Genomic DNA, 19,651 nt, shown 5'->3' on the forward strand with positions numbered 1-19,651 from the left:
CACTTTTAATTCATCCAAAACCAAGCTTCTATCTTTATATCATCAACGCTCTGATCCCCATCTGGCATCAATTGAAATGAATGGCTCTCGTCTTGGGGAGGCTCCATATTCTGACAAGCTTCTGGGTTATACCTTTACTCCTGATCTGAAATGGAACACGTACATCAAATCTGTTGCTAGGGACGCTGGAAAATGGTAGGATCCTTCTACCGCTCCAGAAGATATCTGACTACTGATGCAATTCTCTATCTGTATAAAAATTAAGTACGTACTATCTCATTGATTACTGTACACGCAATAACCCTTATCCCTGAGCGACCTTCGGGCCTTGATAAGTGGTGACCTCCCATTAAAAAAAAAAACGAAAAAGCAAAACTAATCGGCCCCATTAAAAAATCGGTACTATAATGACGATCATCATATACTTATGAATGTTTAGCAATTCATTACCAAACTAAGATTTTTGATATGACTCGCCTGTGGATTTTACCTTCGTCCCAACTGCGGACACGTTTACTACTATGTGGAGATCGTCGCAATAATTTCAATTAAACGAATATATCATACTATAAAATTCGCTTACAAAAAACAACTGATGTTATAATGTTTCACATAAGCAGGGAATTATCGAACCAAGATCGAGAACTATCGAGAAGCACAGATTGTAGGTGAATCCACCAAAAAATAAGATATATTAGGGGTTATTTGGAACAATGCGATCAGACGTTTATTTCCAGATGGATTTCAGAATAGGTAAAATATTTCGTTGACGTGAAAGTTTGTGCATAATATTGAATTTTGATTTAAGATGATGTGTTTTCAAATAAGTTTTCGTTATCATAATTTTATTTTATATATCATTTTAAACAGCGTTTTTCGCACTATATTATCGTTTACATTGCACTCGTCTTTTAAAGACATTGGACACAAGATAGAAAAAAACGCAACTTCACACAATTTTCGTATTTCAATTAAAGCTAGACCGAAAAGCTGCGGCAACAGTTCACGATCTCACAGAAGCGTTTATCCCATGGACCATTATTGAATGCACAGAATAATGATGGTCTAGGAAATGTCATGGCAGCGACGAAAATCTTGAAGATAATGATCGTAGTGTTCGGCCATCAGATGTTGACAATGATCAATTAAAAACTTAGTCGAAGCCAATCCACGCAAAACTGATCAAAAACTTGCCAATGAATTAAATGTAACGAAGACGACTGTTTCTACCCAATTGTTAGAGACTGGATACGAAAAAACAACACAATAAATGAATATCTCGCGAATTGAACGACCACCAAAAGAAACGTTGTTATGAAGTGTCACCATCCCTTTTTCATGCAACATGAAGGATCCTTTTTCTTGATCAGGTTGTGACTTGCGATAGAAAGTATGTTTGTTTTTACGACAACCGGCGACGCTCAGTTCAGTGGTTACACCGCCGAAAGTCCATGACACTTCCCTAAGCCAGAGTTGCATCAAAAGAAGGCCATCTGACTGTTTGATTATCTGCGACAGGCCAAATCTATTACAGCTTTTCAAATCTAGACGAACCAATCACGGCGAAGTATTGTAAACAAATCCATGGACTGCAACAACAAAACTAAGCATTAGTCAACAAAAATCGACCGATTCTCCTCTACGATAATGTTCGACCGCACGTTACTTAACAGACCCTGCAGAGGTAACACAAAATCGGGCTACGAAACTTGCCTCATCCGCAATGCTCTCCATGCCTCTCACATACCGAGTACTACTTTTTCAAACATCTCGAGAACCTTCTTCGTGAGAAATGTTTCAAAAGCCTAATATATAAGAACGCCTTTAGCGACTTCATCGAGAGACAAGAAAGAAGCTCAAGCAAACTATTTGAAATTCTTCACATGTTGTTCTTAAATAGCGCTTATTATCTATGTATTCATACGATAGCGTGTGTCTTCTTTTGTGTGTCATGCTTATATTCGAGTCAGTACATTGTTTCGTTCCTCTATTTCTTGTTAGAAATAATTTTACCGACATTTCTTCAGAAGTTTTTGTTTCGATTATGGCTGAAGGATTTCAAGTTATATATATTTTGATTCAAGTTAATGCATCCAAGTCTTATATATATATATATATATATATATATATATATATATATATATATATATATCATTCAACCACGGTAGTGGTTGAATATATGCTTAAGTCCGAAATTGAATGAATCGAGACACATTCAAACCCCCACCACTAATTCCGTTCGCAACCAAATTTCAAACAGGTTATATAGTTGGATAGAACACCTCATTAGCTACATTTTGAAAAATAATTTCGAAAATTGGTTCAGTAGAAAAAAAGTTACAACAAAATATGTGGGTTCACAAACAGGAGAGTAAGTACATAAGTGACTAACGCTTTTTTTATTTTGCATAACTTTTTTGGTATATAAATATCTTTTACTGCATTTTCGCCAATATGACATGTTAGCGTAACGGTTAGAGTACCGGGGGTTGGTGGAAAGATTTTAGCTTCAATCCCGTGTATCGTTTTTTTTTATAATTAAAAAACCGAACTTTTTTTTTAATAACTACTTTTCTTTAACTCTCCTTATAATTTTATAGCAAAAAATGGTGAATTTATCGATTAAAAATATTAGTGAATTCTATGATATACATATTCTTTGAATGAACTCAAAATTTTTCGTTATCACATTTGATGAAAAATGTAGTCCCATTTTGGCAATGCGTCTGACCAATGATGCTTTTGAACCCGCGACCAGCACTGCGATGTCATCAGCAGCAGCCTGGGCATAAATATTCCTATTTTTAAACTCCTTTAAAAGAGGATTCAGCATACAGTTCCATAGTAAAGGTGATAAAATCCCACTTTGGGGGTTTCATTTAACTACTTCCCTTTTAACAGTTGCCCTCAGTAGCTCTACTTGAACTGTTCTGTGCCTCACCATATACTCAATCCATCGGATGAGTACTGGTGGCACATTGAGTTTTCGTAGCGACTTGAACATACTACTGAAGGGTATGTTGCCAAAAGCTCCAACGATATCTAAAAAGACACCGAGTGCCATCTTCTTTTTTGTTAGTTTACGCTCTATACAGATCACGAATTAATGAACCGCAGTCTCGGTAGAGACCCTGGCTCGGAACTACTGTGATTGAATGATAAATATTGCATAAATGTGTGTTTGAGAGCTAATTTTTTTGACAATCATTAATAAATATTATAAATTTATGTATTAATAAAATAGCAATGCCTGGAAAAATCATGGATTATATGGAAAAATTCGCGCATGAAAAGTAATATTCTTAAGATTTTATTAAATCTGGAAAAGTAAAGGACAAGAAATTCAACCTGGAAAAGTAAAGAACAAGATATTCTAGTAAAGTAAAAAATAAGAATTTTTTAGACTTAAAATATTGCAGCTAAAAATAAAATTTGAATATTGATAAATATTTTATTTATTATTTGCATATGTTGTTGTTTATTGTTGAGTTAGAAAGAATTAAATGATCCTAATTATGATATAATAAAATTATTAATTTTTATGTAAATTATAAAATTATTAATTCCATCTACTAACTAACTAACTAATGAATTAATTTTATTCAAACAATTTTCACTACATAAATATATGAAAATAATAGGGGGAGGGGAAATAAATTCAATCCAGCGACTGACACCCTTTCTAACTCAACAATAAACAACAACATATACAAATAATAAATAAAATATTTATCAATATTCAAATTTTATCTTTAGCTGCAATATTTTAAGTCTAAAAAATTCTTATTTTTTACTTTACTAGAATATCTTGTTCTTTACTTTTCCAGGTTTAATAAAATCTTAAGAATATTACTTTTCATGCGCGCATTTTTCCATATAATATATATATATATATATATATATATATATATATATATATATATATATATATATATAAGATATGTAAGAATTAAAATATCATATTTAATGCATCCAGGTCTTATATATATATATATATATATATATATATATATATATATATATATATATATATATATATATAAAATATGTAAGAATTAAAATATCATATTTAATGCATCCAGGTCTTATATATATATATATATATATATATATATATATATATATATATATATATATATATATATATATATATATATATATATATATATACAATATATATATATATATATATATATATATATATACAAAATATGTAAGAATTAAAATATCATATTTAAGCGTAATTTACGATTGAGCTTTGCCGGGCGTTCGTGCTAGCTTAGATACATACTTTTGCAGTTTTATTTAAAAAAAAAAGCCACAATAATATCAGAGCGTCTCCATTTAGAATGCTCATCTAGAGAATGTCAATATCAATATATTACATGTGAATGAGTCTCCTGTGGAATTTGCACAGGTCTCGCTAGTAGAATAGTATATGTATAAAACTAACTTGGTGCTATTAGCTAGAATTAAAATAAAAGCATTTATTTCTCCAGAGTTATCCATATACGCATACATAAGCGGCAAAAAATAATAATGTTTACCCTATAATTGTTAACAAGCGAATGCAAAGAAACAACGTATTTAGACGATATATGCCTGCAAAGTTTTGTTGTTGTTTTTTATATTTGACTGTGATTCCTTAGCAGATGTTTTCCTAGCTGACAAACAAATCAGAAATGTGAAAAATTCCAAATACTGTATATCTAGTTTAAAGCCTGTACATCAACAATTGACAGAAGAGTCTGGAACTTGGGATCATATATAAAGAAACTAACTTTATATATATATATATATATATATATATATATATATTAGCCTGGCGTTACCCAGGTGTTTTGAGTTGTATGTTGAGCCAAACAAAAAGTGGTAGCAAAAAGGCAGGCTCGAACCCGTATCGCGCAGGAGAAAAAGAATGGGGAAAATGTGATCTTTGCTGTTACGAAGTGACCTAGGTTTAAGGAAAGGCGAGACAATCGAAAATAGGGGATAACATTCGACAATATCGAAGAAAAATACTGACCCCTCTTTGTAGAAATGTACCCAGTTGAAAGTGAAGAAATTAATGTTTTTTAGCCGATTGTTCAATATTTTTCATCCGAAATGCCAACCTTAAAAGAGATAATGATATTGTGAAAATCCGTCGCCTCCGTCGAAAGTTTTAGGCAGACATGCAAACATACATACATACATTTATATATTGGTAGCTCAAATATTCGACCCAAACCGATTAAAAAGCTTGCCATATCTCTGAATAGTCTTTACGTAAAATTTCAAATGTTTAGACCAGAAATTTTCTGAGTAATTTGGTAGAGACCGCAGAGGTAATAATTTTAAAATTTTTACCCCTATTAGGTATTATTGTTTTGGGCTCAACTCAAGTTATTTAGTTAGATCCATGTCAACGGAAACTACATCTAAAATTTCAAGTGTTTGGACCCAAAATTGTCGAAGGAATTTTGAAGAGTTCTCAAAGGTACACATCATTGAACTTTTACCCCTTAATAGCCAAATTCTGTCCGAAAACCGATTACAAAGTTTTTTCCTAATCTCCGTACCCTGTATATTAAATTTCCAGTTTGTAGACTGAAAACTGACAGAGATATTGTGTAAGGAAATGTATACAGACAGACACAAAGACAGACACATTCACTTATATATATATATATATATATATATATATATGTGTATATATATATATATATATATATATATATATTTAGAGGAGATGGTAATTAATAAAAACTGAAGAAAGTGCTCAATACTGTTACCAACGAGACACTAAAAACTTTAACACTCAGACTCGAATTTTAAAGTAACCTCGCCTCCTCCCACCCCCACATATTCCCCTTCCCCTCATGTGTCCCTATGCCCTCAGCCACACCAGAAATGAACTTCCCAGGCTCTCCCCCACAAGTTCCTTAAACCCCAAAACTAAAATATTATCGACATACCAAACGCACTCCACCTTCCCTTCTTGTCCCCTTCCTCTCTTCCTCAACCCCCTCCTAGCAACCCCCCTGACCACATTCACTCTTCCACTCTTTCATCCCAAAATAGCGAACATTTCTGTAAAAGTCTGAGGGCGCTACAGAGGGCAAAAAATTTGCTGTGTAGCCGAAACAATAATGTAACTTAACAGAAAGATACGGTAATAAAAAATAAATCGTATATATATATATATATATATATATATATATATATATATATATATATATATATATATCATAAAATAAAAATGATGTTTTTTTTTGTCTTCTAATTATATTTTTTTCCTTTCCAACTTTAGAATAACAGCCTTGACTTCTAGCATGAATTCTCCGATGTGATCACCATATTGTTCACTCTTCGCAGTACATTATAATATAACGAGGATTCATTGCCAGGGATATATATATATATATATATATATATATATATATATATATATATATATATATATATATAATACCAGCCTGTTTCTACTAGAAGTGAAGACTGTTATTCAGAAGGTGGGAAGTTTCAAAAATAGAATAAATCGCCCCACAAAGTATATTTAATTAAATTAAATATGTCAAAGAGAAAAACTGCAATAATTTTCATACGAAATGTTATGCAAATATACACAATGCAACTATCGGTCATTTTGAATGAGGCTTTGGCAATTAATTGTATGCTTTTCGCATGAATTAGATCATTATACTTTGGCATATGTAACGTCCTATATATATACACTGAGAAATTAGGCACAAGAGATCACTCAAAAGAAAACAATCTGTTTTTGTCGAAATATAGCCTCGTAATCTAGGAAATATTTCGACTAAACAGATTGGGAAAATTGTTAAAATTAGTCTTACAAGCCATTTACAAGCAAGCCGAAATTAATTATAAATGTCAAAATTTTATTTTGGAATATATTATTTATTTATATATTAAAAATATGTGTGCCATTGGATTAAATCTAGTGTTTGCAGTCTCTAACACAACCTCATATATACTTGCTTAACTCAATATTACGTAATAACTAATAATATCAGAGAAATACATACTACCACAAATAAATGTATTATTTATTAAATACCTAGACATTATACATTCCAAACTATTTCATGAATATAAAATAAAAGAATTTACAAGCCTATTTTAATCATTATAATTTCAGTATATCTTCATGCAGAGTTATTCGTCGTCAACCGTAAGACAATGCATGCAACGGAAATGCTTTTATAAGAAGAAAATATTATTCTGTCGAATCTTTTTGCACTTTGTATATTTTTACTATTTTTCCCTTATTCCATTTTATTCGAGCCATTGTAAAAATGATATTCTATTTGCTTTGAATACGCATGTTTTCTATTTTCGTTTTTTTTCTATACATACTTCCGTTTTTATTGATTTCAACCATTTATTTCCCTCAAAATTATATTCTTTTTTTCCAATTTATTTATTTATTTATTTAATTTATTATTTCATACAATTTTCTGTCACCAATTTACCGTTCTCCAGTTTCGTTTTCAAACCTTTCCTTTACCGACGGATTTTTATCTAGGTTTTTTTTTTTTTTGCTTTTTTATTTCGATATAACAGAACTTTTAATTACCTATGCATTTCAACTCTCTTTTTATTTATTTATTTTTTGTTATACAATATCTTTGTCAATACAAACATTATTATCTTTTATTTTCATTTCTTTTTGTAACTGCTTTTATTACATTCGTCTAAAACTCAGTTCCACACATTTCCAAAGTACGGCTACGCAATAAATCCTATACAAAAGAAAATCTAAGATAATTTCTCTTTTATGAAACTTTATTTATTTATTTAATTAACGTGTTCCATGTGAAAAATAAAACAACAAACAGCTACTCATAATTTCCTCGCGAAATTCAATTTAAAAGTTCCTAAAAAACGATAACAACAAAAGCGTTATTCAATTTATCTGTAAAAAAAACATTATATATGTGTCAGTAGTTGAGATCCTTTTCAAAGTGATGAAAAGGGATGTTAGTTATTTTATTTCACTTTCTTTTCCTTCTTTTTAGCAAATAAACGAAACAAGGTGATCAGTGAAATCAAAAGAAGCTTTTTATTTAAAATTTTTATGCGGTAATAGGGAACACTTTCGCAGGAACGATCCGTGTCACAGGAGAAGGAGAGAGGAAACAATGTAAAGAGATTTAAGAACAATTAAGGAAAACAAAAACTTCAACATGGTTTATATCATGACGATAATAAAGACAGGAGTGGTCAATGTATTCGTTCTGGTAAACGAAAAACGATAAATGTTTTCAGTTTCACAAAAGTAATTTTCTCTGATGCGAATATCTCATTCCCCTGATAGCTGCAAACATTTGAGTTTTGTCACTAATTGGATCATGATCTTAAGCAAAACTACTTTGAAAAGCAAAATTCGTTATTATTTCATTGAATTAAATACGATATATATATATATATATATATATATATATATATATATATATATATATATATATATATATATATACTGCTTTACATTTGTTTTTCTTTTAGTGCATTGATACTCATATTAAAAAACCTAACTTTTTTCCATTTCTTTACGTATTTATTTGCTTCTCTACGAATGCACATGTGACACAAGGTCGCTTTTAATGTGGGAGGGAAGCCAGCTCCCCTACAACAAGGGCAAACAGGGGCACTCTGGAGGATCCTAAAAAATAATATATGTTTCAGTATGAAGAGTTTCGCCCGCATTAAGGACCAATTAACCCAATTTCAATTAAGCATCAGAACAGATGCTACACAGTGATCCGAAGGACAGGATAGAAAAAAGGCAGGCTATTTTTCAATTTATTGGTATTTATTTACTTCCCCCCCCCCCGAAAGCAAAATGTGATACAAGGTCGTTTTTAATTTGGGGGTAAACGAGCTCCCCTAAAACAAGGGCAAGAAGGGGGCACTTTGGCAGTATGCAAAAACAGTAATTGTCTTTATATAAAGGGTTCCCTTATATTTACCAAGGACCAAGCATAAGAACAGCTACTGCACTTTGATCTGAGCCCGAAGGCCAAGAACAACAGAAAAAAAGCAAGCCTTTTTTTTTTCTATTTATTGCTATTTATTTACTTCCGCATGAAAGTAAAATTTGACACAATGTCGATTATAATGTGGGGAAAACCAGCTCCACAGAAGCAGGGCTAGTGGCATCTTGGCAGGGAAAAATAATAATTGGCTTAGTATAGAGGGTTTCCACTCTCTTGGCAAAATACAAAAATTCACTTAAGAGTAACATCAGAACAGATACTACACTTCGATATTTCCCGAAGGCCAAAAAACAACCGAAATTAGCTTGCTTTTTTCTCTATTTAGTTAAAAAGAAAAAAAAAACAAATTTCTTGCATTCACTAGCAAACGATCTAATTTGCATATTCTTTTAAACATTCATTTAAACCAAATCCCTATTATATTTTGCTCGGGTGTCTCATGGAATAATAATCTTTACTTATCTAATACGTGTAATTATATTGCAGCAGATATCCTACATAATGCATACTTGAGTAATATTTGCGTAAACGTATATAGTAAACACGAATCGCATTCAATGTATATTTATGTATATGCATATATTTTTCTTTTACAATTTTGCCTACTAAATTCCTTGTAGAATTTTTGGTTTACAGACATAAAACTCTATATATAAGATATTTGACGCATGAGCAACTTTAGATTGTGTTTTATCCAGTGAAATCTGTACAAAAGTGCGAAAATTAAAAGAAAAAAATGAACATTTCAAGATGAAGGTCGAACGACGGTATTACGAATATGCATGAGTAATGTAATAGGCATTGGTTCATTTTTATATTTTAGATTAACAGCAAACGTATCTTCATACCTCAGTTATTTACAGACGAGGATAAAATATATCATAGCTCAGTCGTTAGCGGAAGAGGATGAAATAAATCGTAAGATAAACGTTCTGGTTTCAATTCTCGGTGGTGGCGAACGAGTTATTTTTTTTTTAAACTTTTTAAGTCATTACTATGAATTTTTCTATCATTACCGATCTATATCTATACTAGCATTTCAGTCCGGCGTTGCCCGGGTGTTTGGATGTGTGTGTTGAGCAAAAAGAAGTCGTAGTAGAAAGCCAGGCTCGACGCCGTACTGCGAAGGGCGAAGAGAACGGGGGAAAACCCCTTACGTCTTTGTCGTTACGACCACCGCCAGACTGGAAGTGACGTATGTTTTAATTAAGACAAGAAAGAAAGGAAGGATGACTTTCAAAAATATCGCCGAAAAAGAGCGACACCCCTGTAGAAAAGTGCCCAGTTGAAGTTGAAGATATTAATGTCTTTAGCCGATTTTTCGATATGTGTCATCTTAAAGGGTCAGACTTCAAAACGATCCTGATCTTGTAAAAATCCGTCGCTTCTGTCGAAAGTTTAAGGCACACATGCAAACATACATACATACATACATACATACATTTATATATTGGTAACTAAAAAATTTCGACCCAAACCGATTAAAAAGTTTGCCCTATCTCTGAATACACTTTATGCAAAATTCAAATGTTTAGACCAGAAAGTGTCTGAGTAATTTGGTAGAAACCGCAGAGGTCAAATTTTTTTAAAAATTTGACCCCTATTATGACCCCTTAACATTTATGGTTTGGGGCTCGAATAAAGTTTTTAAGTTAGATTCATGTCCAAGAAACCTATATCTAAAATTAAAAGTGTTTTACACAAATTGTCGGAGGAGTTTGGTAGAGTTCTCAAAGGACAACTGGTAAAACTGCGACTTCTTAGTAACCAAATTTCTGGCCGAAAATGAATTACACATATCTTCCCAAATCTCAGTACCGTGTATATCAAATTTCGAGTCTGTACACTGAAAATTGACAGAGTTGTTGCGTCAGGAAATGTACATACACAGCCACACACACAAACACGTTCACTTCGATAACGGATAACAAATATTTTCCCAAACCTCAGTATCCTGTATATCAAATTTCGAGTCTGTAGACAAAAAAATTGACAGATTTCTTCCGTAGGGAAATGTACACACACACACACACACACACACACACATACACACACACACACACACACACAGACAGACACACAGACAGGTTCACTTTTATGGATATACTAGCATGGTTTCCGGGTGTTAAGAGGTATATGCTGAGCAAATTATAAATAAATAAATAATGTTCAATTTTTTTAACTTTAACCCCTTTTATGACCCCTTAACATTTATTTGTTCGGGCTCAAATAAAGTTAATAAGTTAAATCAACGTCCAAGGAACCTATATCTAAAATTTCAAGTGTTTAGACCCTAAATTTTCGGAGGAGTTTGTCAGAGTTCTGAAAGGTCAAATCGTTGAACTTTGACCACTTAACAGCTACATTTCTGGCCGAAAACAGATTAGAAAGATTTTCCCAAATCTATGGTGTTTATTATTTATTATTAAATCTATGGTGTTTATTATTTATTATTAAATCTATGGTGTTTATTATTTATTATTAAATATATTACCACGTCACAGCTGCAAATGTTATGAGAGATTATTCTTTCTATTTGTACTACTTCTTTTATGCGTTATTTTTACTGTTCACGATCTGCATTCATCAGTGAATTCCTGCCAACGTAACTTGCATATTTTCCATTCGGATTCCTGGTTAGTAAAATGCTTTAATGAAAATTATGACCTTTTACCATCTGCTCATAATAATCTATAATGTAATGAGCCGCATGCAATCACAGAATAATTGTCCATCCATGTTTGTGTTTTTAGAACTGATGATAGAACTCTAGGAAAGATTTGAATTTCCGCAGTCGATGATCCTACTTTCATTTCAGTTGCATTTCGGAACAATTAAGTAAGAATATTCCAAATCAATAGAATAGAGAGTTCATTCCACAAGTTTTGGCTCGTGCTTAACCAAGACATCCTGGAGCATCTAAATAAAATGAGTGGTTAATAAAGTTACCACTTATATGCACGACTGATTCTGAGACACATTATAATAAAATATAGATATTAAAAAAAATATTTTGCAAAGTATCGTCTCCTCATCCTTTGGATATATTGGTCACTTTGAATTTTAGCTGGTCTGTTGAGTTTACAACGACCGAGTTTGCTAGCTCAGTAGCCATCACAAAAGAAAAGGCAGAAATATTGGCAAAAATGAAGGCCAGTTCTGAAAAAAAAATCATTGTCAAACGTACAACCCTTGTAACTATTCCTGCACTACTTGTGGGGAAACCTTTCAAACTTATCATAGAATTCTACAACACTGAAGGATAAATGACAGAGAACCTGACTAGTCATCTTCAAGTATTAAGTAATATGTGATTGTGTTGGTGGTGGTTGTGTTGGTGGCGGTTGTGTTGGTGGTGGTGGTGGTGGTGGTGGTGGTGGTGGTGGTGGTGACAACGACGACGACAACGACAAGGATCATGATGACGATGATGATGATGTAGAGCTGCTTGATCAGCGTTCAAACTTATTAATTATCTACCGGATCGTGTAGATGGTTTGTGCTTATAGATATCAGAAAGCTGTTCGTAAAACGCGATACTTTTGTAAAAAAACTATACAAAAACCTGTGACGTTATATTTCTTAGATAACACACGTGTTTAATGACTTTTTTTATCACTAACTGGCCTAATGATCTATTTTACTTAACTCATGAAAAAGAAAGAAAGTTATATTAATATTGTAGTGCACCAGATGCTAGATTTGTAAGCACCATACTGTATATGGCAACAAATATATTTTAGTTTATTTTAGCATTTTTTATAAGATGTTAGAAAAGAAACATCTCCGATTAATTGTTGGTAATTTATGTGTTACATTCATCACTGCATGCTACTAATTTGTTTTTATTCAACATGATAATCTGTGAGGAGCAAAATTGAAAGAGGACGTTTTTTACAATCTTCTTGACAATTATGTAATATTTTTTAGCTGTTTCGAACATATATTGTTTATCCTCTTCGGTTAACGTGGGCGTACACTCGAACTGTGTTCGTTATTTTCCAATCCTCCCCTTTCCGTCAAGTATCGTCGCAAAGGACTGAACAAACAAAAACAAATAAATCAGACTGGCTGTTTTCTGTTTTAGAAAAATATAACATTAGCTACTTATATTTTCTCGACTTCTCTCCCTTGATCCAGGACTGTACACTAATCAACCAAATTTCTGACAGCATAGATACAGCACTCCTCCTCGATACTAGAGCAGAAGTACATGTATTTGGTGACTTTAATGTCCACTGTAGTAACTGGCTTGGATTTTCTACTTACACAGACGCAGCTGGTAGCATAACACATAGCTTCTCTATATCTCAATCCCTATCACAGACGGTTACGTTTCCGACACGTTTCCTAGATCACCAAGATAAACATGCGTAACTTCTAGATCTATTTTTGATCACAATTCTCCATGGTTGTGTAATGAATACTGAGAGCTTATTAAGGAATGCTTATCACGCTGTGATAATGGTAGAAGCACCTCTTATATCGACCCAAAACTGAAGAACCATTGCACTAAACGACAAGAGATTATAAGAAGAATTTACTAATTCTCCCCAAGATTTACTTCTACTTGTGTAGCTGCCATAAGACAAAGGCAGCATGCATACCTCAGATTTAACCGACAAAGATCCAGTACAATCAGACAAATTATATAGAAGTTAGAAGTAATTGTAAGAAAGAAATCGCGAGAGCGAAGAAAGAGTGTACTGAAACCACCAGAAAAAGCATCAAAGCTCAAAAATTAGGAACCCGTGGTTTCTGGAAAATCTACAACAGTGTAGTAAATAGTAGGCAATCAACAATTCCCCAATTATCCAACAATCATGAGGTTATTTGCACGGCAACAAAAAAGCTAACATGCGTACCAGTCCGTTTGCTTCAAACTTCACATTAGACTCAGCAAACTACGCCCTTCCTGACTTCCATTTGCGGACTGACACCACGCTTTGTGATCTGAAAATTACCCTTCTCAGGTGCATGATATCATAAAAAAACATAGACACCTCAAAAGCATGTGGACCCAATCTCATCTCGGCTGTACTATAAAATAAATCCTCCGCTGAGGTTACTCCAGTCCTCTCCAAAATGTGCAACAAATGCCTTAACGAACCTTGCTGTCATAACTGCTGGAAATCTGCTTCTGTGGTCCCAGTTTACAAGAATTCAAGTGAAAGAACTGCCCCTTTAAATTATAGTTCTCTTAGCCTCCTCCCGCTTTTCGACAAAATATTTGAGTCTATAATAAACCAAAGTCTAGTCCATCATCTTACAGCTGGTAAACTTCTGACCGAACAACAATATGGATTTAGGCAAGACAGGTCTACAGCACATATCCTTACTGTAATATTTGTACGTATATACTATACATTGGACAAAACAAGAGGGGGTCGAGCGGGAGCCCTTGATATATCTAAAGCTTTTGGCTGGGTATGGCACGATGGTTTTCCCAGGAATATCAGATCATACAGTGTTACTGAACGAATACTTAACATAATAAAACCCTTATTAATTAAGAGGAAATCAAGATTGTCCTAGACCGCCGTATATCAGACAATATGAGATAAATGCGGGTGTACCGGAAAAGTCTGTAATTGGCCCAACATTATTCCTAATATTCACAACTGACCACCATGATAAACTTATCTCTGAGATGGGTATATTTGCTCATGAAACCATGCTCTATAGCAGTCACGAGGGGAAAACCAATAGACACATATCTAAGGCAATGGCAGAAACACTAGACAATGACCTTCAATCTGTAGTCGAATAGAGACAAAAACAGATGGTCACATTCAATGCTTCAAAAACACAGCTTGTTTCCTTCAATAATTACAAAAAAACTTCGCAACCACTAATAGCTATGGCTAAAGATATATTACCTAAAAGTGCTTATTTCAAACTTTTCGCCTTAACGTTCACAAGTACCATGAGTTGGAACAGATATAAAGAACATTGACAGGGCCGATACGGCGAAGGTGGAATTTCTCTAATAAGCTAGAAGTTACTTACTTCTGAAAGTAGCCTGTACCTCTACAAGGCCACTCGTTGCCGAATTTTAGAGTATTGTTGTCACATTTAGGCTGGAGCATCTGCTACATGTATTTCGCTCCTTGACAGCGTTCAAAAGAGGGTCGCCAAACTGATAAGTCCTGAAATGTCATCCAAGCTTAAATATCTGTCCCATCGATGAAACGTTGCATCCCTTTGCCTGTTCTACAAGTATTTTAATGGTGGATGCTCTGCCGTACTACTAGCCCTTGTATTCCCTCGACGTAAATATCCTTGACGAAGCTGACAATCAGAAAAATGTCATCACTACACAGTAGAAATCCCGAGATGTAAGAAGGTCTTCTACTCTAATTGTTTCTTTCCCAGAACTGCTAAACGCCCGGGTTCCTGTTATCCCAACTGTACTGACATGCAGAAATTCAAGTGTAATGCGAACATACATCTTGCTGCGCAATTCGCTACATAATATATCTGCTACTTATGCCCCCGATAACAGACCCCAACACTACAGTGGAGCTGTGCCTTGTTTGGAGTGAAAATGGAATTAAAAAAAAAGCTATTTATTACCGTTACTTTTCAAACAATATCTCATTCTTTGTTGTAGTGTTGATTTCGTCTGCAATACAATTAACAAAACAACGTCTTCTTTACACTAGTTTAATAGTTAGCCACACGTCCATCTCACCCGATTGGCGCCCCCCCCCCAGTTACATGCTAGTTATAACAAGCTATTTCTCACTCTCGAATTTACACGTCCGCCTCTCCCGGTAAACGTTTATTCTTTCCGCTCCCGTGCTGTCTCTTATTTCTTTTTCTCTTCACGCAAGCCCGTACACACTTGCTAATATGCATACGTGCTCAAATGCTGTTACTTCTAATACTTTCCCTTGCAATTCATCCTCCTACTGATATTTGCACACTCGCTCTGTTACAATGTCATGAAAGTTGAAATTTAACGCTATGAAATCTTATGTAATGAATATCACTTATATAACATGATATTCCAGTAATCATCCATTAAATTTTCCTGTGTACAAATTGTGTTTAATTGATATTCAAAGTAAGACTCGTACGGCATAAGCATATTTACAGAGCGCTTTTGCAAGATAACTGGAGTTAAGCCACGTTAAGTTTCAGCGGTACTCGATATATTATCAAATAGTACAAGCTGACTAGACTCTCTCCTGTCGCTTATTCAGTCTGGTTGTGACTAGAACGTTAAGCTCACTAACAATAAAGTAACATGATTTTAAGTCCAGGAAGATATATCATGCCATATTCGAGACAAAACATTTTATATTGTCTCGGAATATAAAATAATTAAAACAAAAATGTATTTCACTTAAAAATTGCATTAATTCTTACGTTAATGCTTCGCTCAAAGGACAAACATACACACTTTAACGTGATAGTCTCCTCTACTGTAAGAAACAAATCGACATCTATGTATTGCTTCACGTAAGTCAAAGAGAGAAAATCTAATAAAAAAAAGTTTATCAATGTATAAGAAGAATCAGGAATTTTCTTTTTTTCTATTACGTGAGATTGTTTATTTTTTACACACACATGCATATATATATATATATATATATATATATATATATATATATATATTGCTTTATAACAGGAATACTATATTGTACTAGTTAGCTCCAAAGTTGTACTAAAATATAGCTGTGCCTCAGTTCACGCTATAATTCTGAAGAATAAACATAAATCCCAAACAAATTAAGCAGGATACATTTTGAAAAAAACAGTTTTAGACAAGCATGTTCTTTCGAACATGACATATGAACGATACAACCATTGACTTTCGGCGGGTTTTACTAATATTTAAAATACAGTTACAATGCCATTATCTTTAAGTATTAGTGAAAATAACTGACTGTGTGTAGCAGATATCTACATAGTAACATACATTAAAAGACATCAAGTTTTCAAAATGTTATTATATTCTAATGCAATTAGGATTAATATTGAAGAACTTTAGAGTTTGGTGAATATTTTGTATCTGTTCCTAAAATATATCACAGTAAAAAGATAAATTGATCAATTAGGCGATCGCCTTGTTGGAACATTTATTTTTCGTTTGCCTCGTTTCAATTTGCTTTGCGTCCTTGTGTCCCAGGTAACGAATTGAAGGTCTACTGACTATGCAGATCTATATATATATATTAATTCTATCAGAAATGTATGTTGCAGCTGTCAGCGATATAAGTGGGCCATGGCAATTGAGTTTTGTTGTAGCTTTCTGCCATATTGGTTAGCTTTACTTCTTCCACGGTCGGTCTATCTTGTCCCCACATCTCTTATATAGCATTTCTCTAACTGTTGCCATCTTTATTCACGGATAAGCATTCTGCTTCGTAGATGCGGTTGCTTTCATATTTAGGGGAAATCTATGTAGTGTATAATACGTAGACTAGACATTGTTGCTGGTTGGAAACCTGTTAAGCTTACGGAATAAATAGTCCATCGAGATTCTCCTATCGTCTATTCGCCTGAGATAGCAAACCCTTTGATGTCCATGCTAGGGAGAGAATAAACTCTGTTTTTTTTATGGGGACAAGCGAGAGTATTCCCATGATTTTTCTGTGTTTGTGCATGTTGTGATTGATGAGCCTACTGTATTTTCTGGCGAATTATGCCCACGATTCAATAAAGTTTGGATTTAAATACAGTTTATTTATAAGAAAATACGAACACATACATAAAGGACATTGTTAAGACTGCTGCAAAAAATGCTGTATTTTTCTTCAGTGCTAAACAATTTCGTACACGTTATAGTATCACATATATTTGAAAGCTGCAATTCGCAAGGGCATCAAGTGCTGGTGTGCCTATCACGTGTTTCTAACTATTATATATGGCCAAATTGAATAGGCCCCGTTTTATCGGGCAAGATAAGATCTCAGTCTAATTATCGCAATGCTGCATCTTAGTGTCTATTTAAAAAAAGTTGTCCGTAATAGTATTGTAGATTTGACTCAAACCAATCCCCCTTTTCTCACTCCTATTTTCTAATGTTCGAAAAGGTTAATAGGCGGGAAAATTTCACCCGTTATATTAAAGTTGTCAGTTGTTGACAGGACGTTGGATTGTCCAAAATTAACCCGGAGCCGCTCACCAATTTTATTATCCGGGGGATTTCATCCCAAAATCATATTTTTCTCCTTATTGGATAATCGGAATTAAAATTATTGAATTACATTTGTTGAATTAAAATGCCGTTTCCAGGTTATCAACGATTGTTGAATACATTTGAACTAACAAGTTACGTTCGCTAAAATGGATCTACTACATTAGGAACCTTGAATTGATTTCTTCCAAATGAATCGGCTTTAGTGGTTGGCATTTGTTGCTCTCCATTTCTGATATGCAAGCCCTATCGGATGATGCGAGTTTATATCTCACAAAGTATTTTAATTGAGTGTACTTTGATAAACGCACAGTACTTGTACGTCCTTGGCGTATAAACCTCCGACTAATACGGTAATCAGCATGTTTTAAACTGTTATCCCTTGTTCTGTTCTTCTTGTGGCTATTTGCGAGCCATAACAGCAGAGAATACGCCCTTTTTGAGACGATATAATAAACAACAAATTCACAGGAAGTTCACCGCGATACTACCTGTTCAATCAATAATTTGCTTAATTAAAATAGACTGTGTGTGGACGACTAAGATGTGCTCGTTTTCTTGGAGTGGTCGTTCTTAAAATGGATTAACAAATACGCAATTTTCTATTTTCTATTTTTCTATTACGCCATTTGGAATTTTAGAAATAAGTAGACTACCTGTGACCCGTTGGGTCAGTATGTTATATTAGCTATTGAATTGATGTATGAGCGTAACACTTGTGACATAAAGAAAATAGGTGTTTGTTACATAACAAAAACATTTTTATGAAAGTATATTAAAATGAAACATAATATAGATAGATTTCTATGAGTCGTTCCCTTTATAATTGTTTAATCTTGAAAAAAAAAAACTTACAGCCATTTAATTATAAGTGGGTTGCCATACTTATAGGTAAATGTACACTGAACAGATACCATAATATTTAAAGTTAAATTCAAATTTTAAAATATCTATTAATTCAAATGTGAAAAAAATTGGGTCGCTGAAAACGTACACAGTAAAACAATACATTGTAAAATAGTAGATTTATTTGTAAGAAAATTGCGTTAAAATAACTTAAACGTAATACGGAAATGAGCGATGTAAAAAAATGCAGAAAGTATTAACAATTGTTTATTAGGATAATTTAAAACGCAAAAAATTAAGCTGTTGAAAACGTACACAGTAAAAAGAAAATACGTTGTCAACAGGTCAAAATTGTTTTAGTAGTAGTAGTAGTAAGAGGAGGAAGAGGAGGCGTAGTAGTAGTTGTAAAGAAGAGAAGTAATAGTAGTAGCAAGAAGAGGAGGCATAGTAGTAGTAGTAGGAGGAGAAGGATGAGGGGGAGGAGGAGGAGGAGGGGGATATTGCGCAAGAAAACAAGCAAACAACCAAGAATGACAGAGTTTTAGTATTATATAGATAATTCTAAGGTATTTACAGCTTCTCTTGCTATTTCCGGATTTTAATCATGTCAACACGCACTTTATTATTATTTTGACGGATGACTGTTGCTATTTCT

Source organism: Euprymna scolopes, chromosome 8 (assembly GCF_053919585.1).
Source record: "Euprymna scolopes isolate OS-2025 chromosome 8, ASM5391958v1, whole genome shotgun sequence".
NCBI lineage: Eukaryota > Metazoa > Mollusca > Cephalopoda > Sepiida > Sepiolidae > Euprymna > Euprymna scolopes.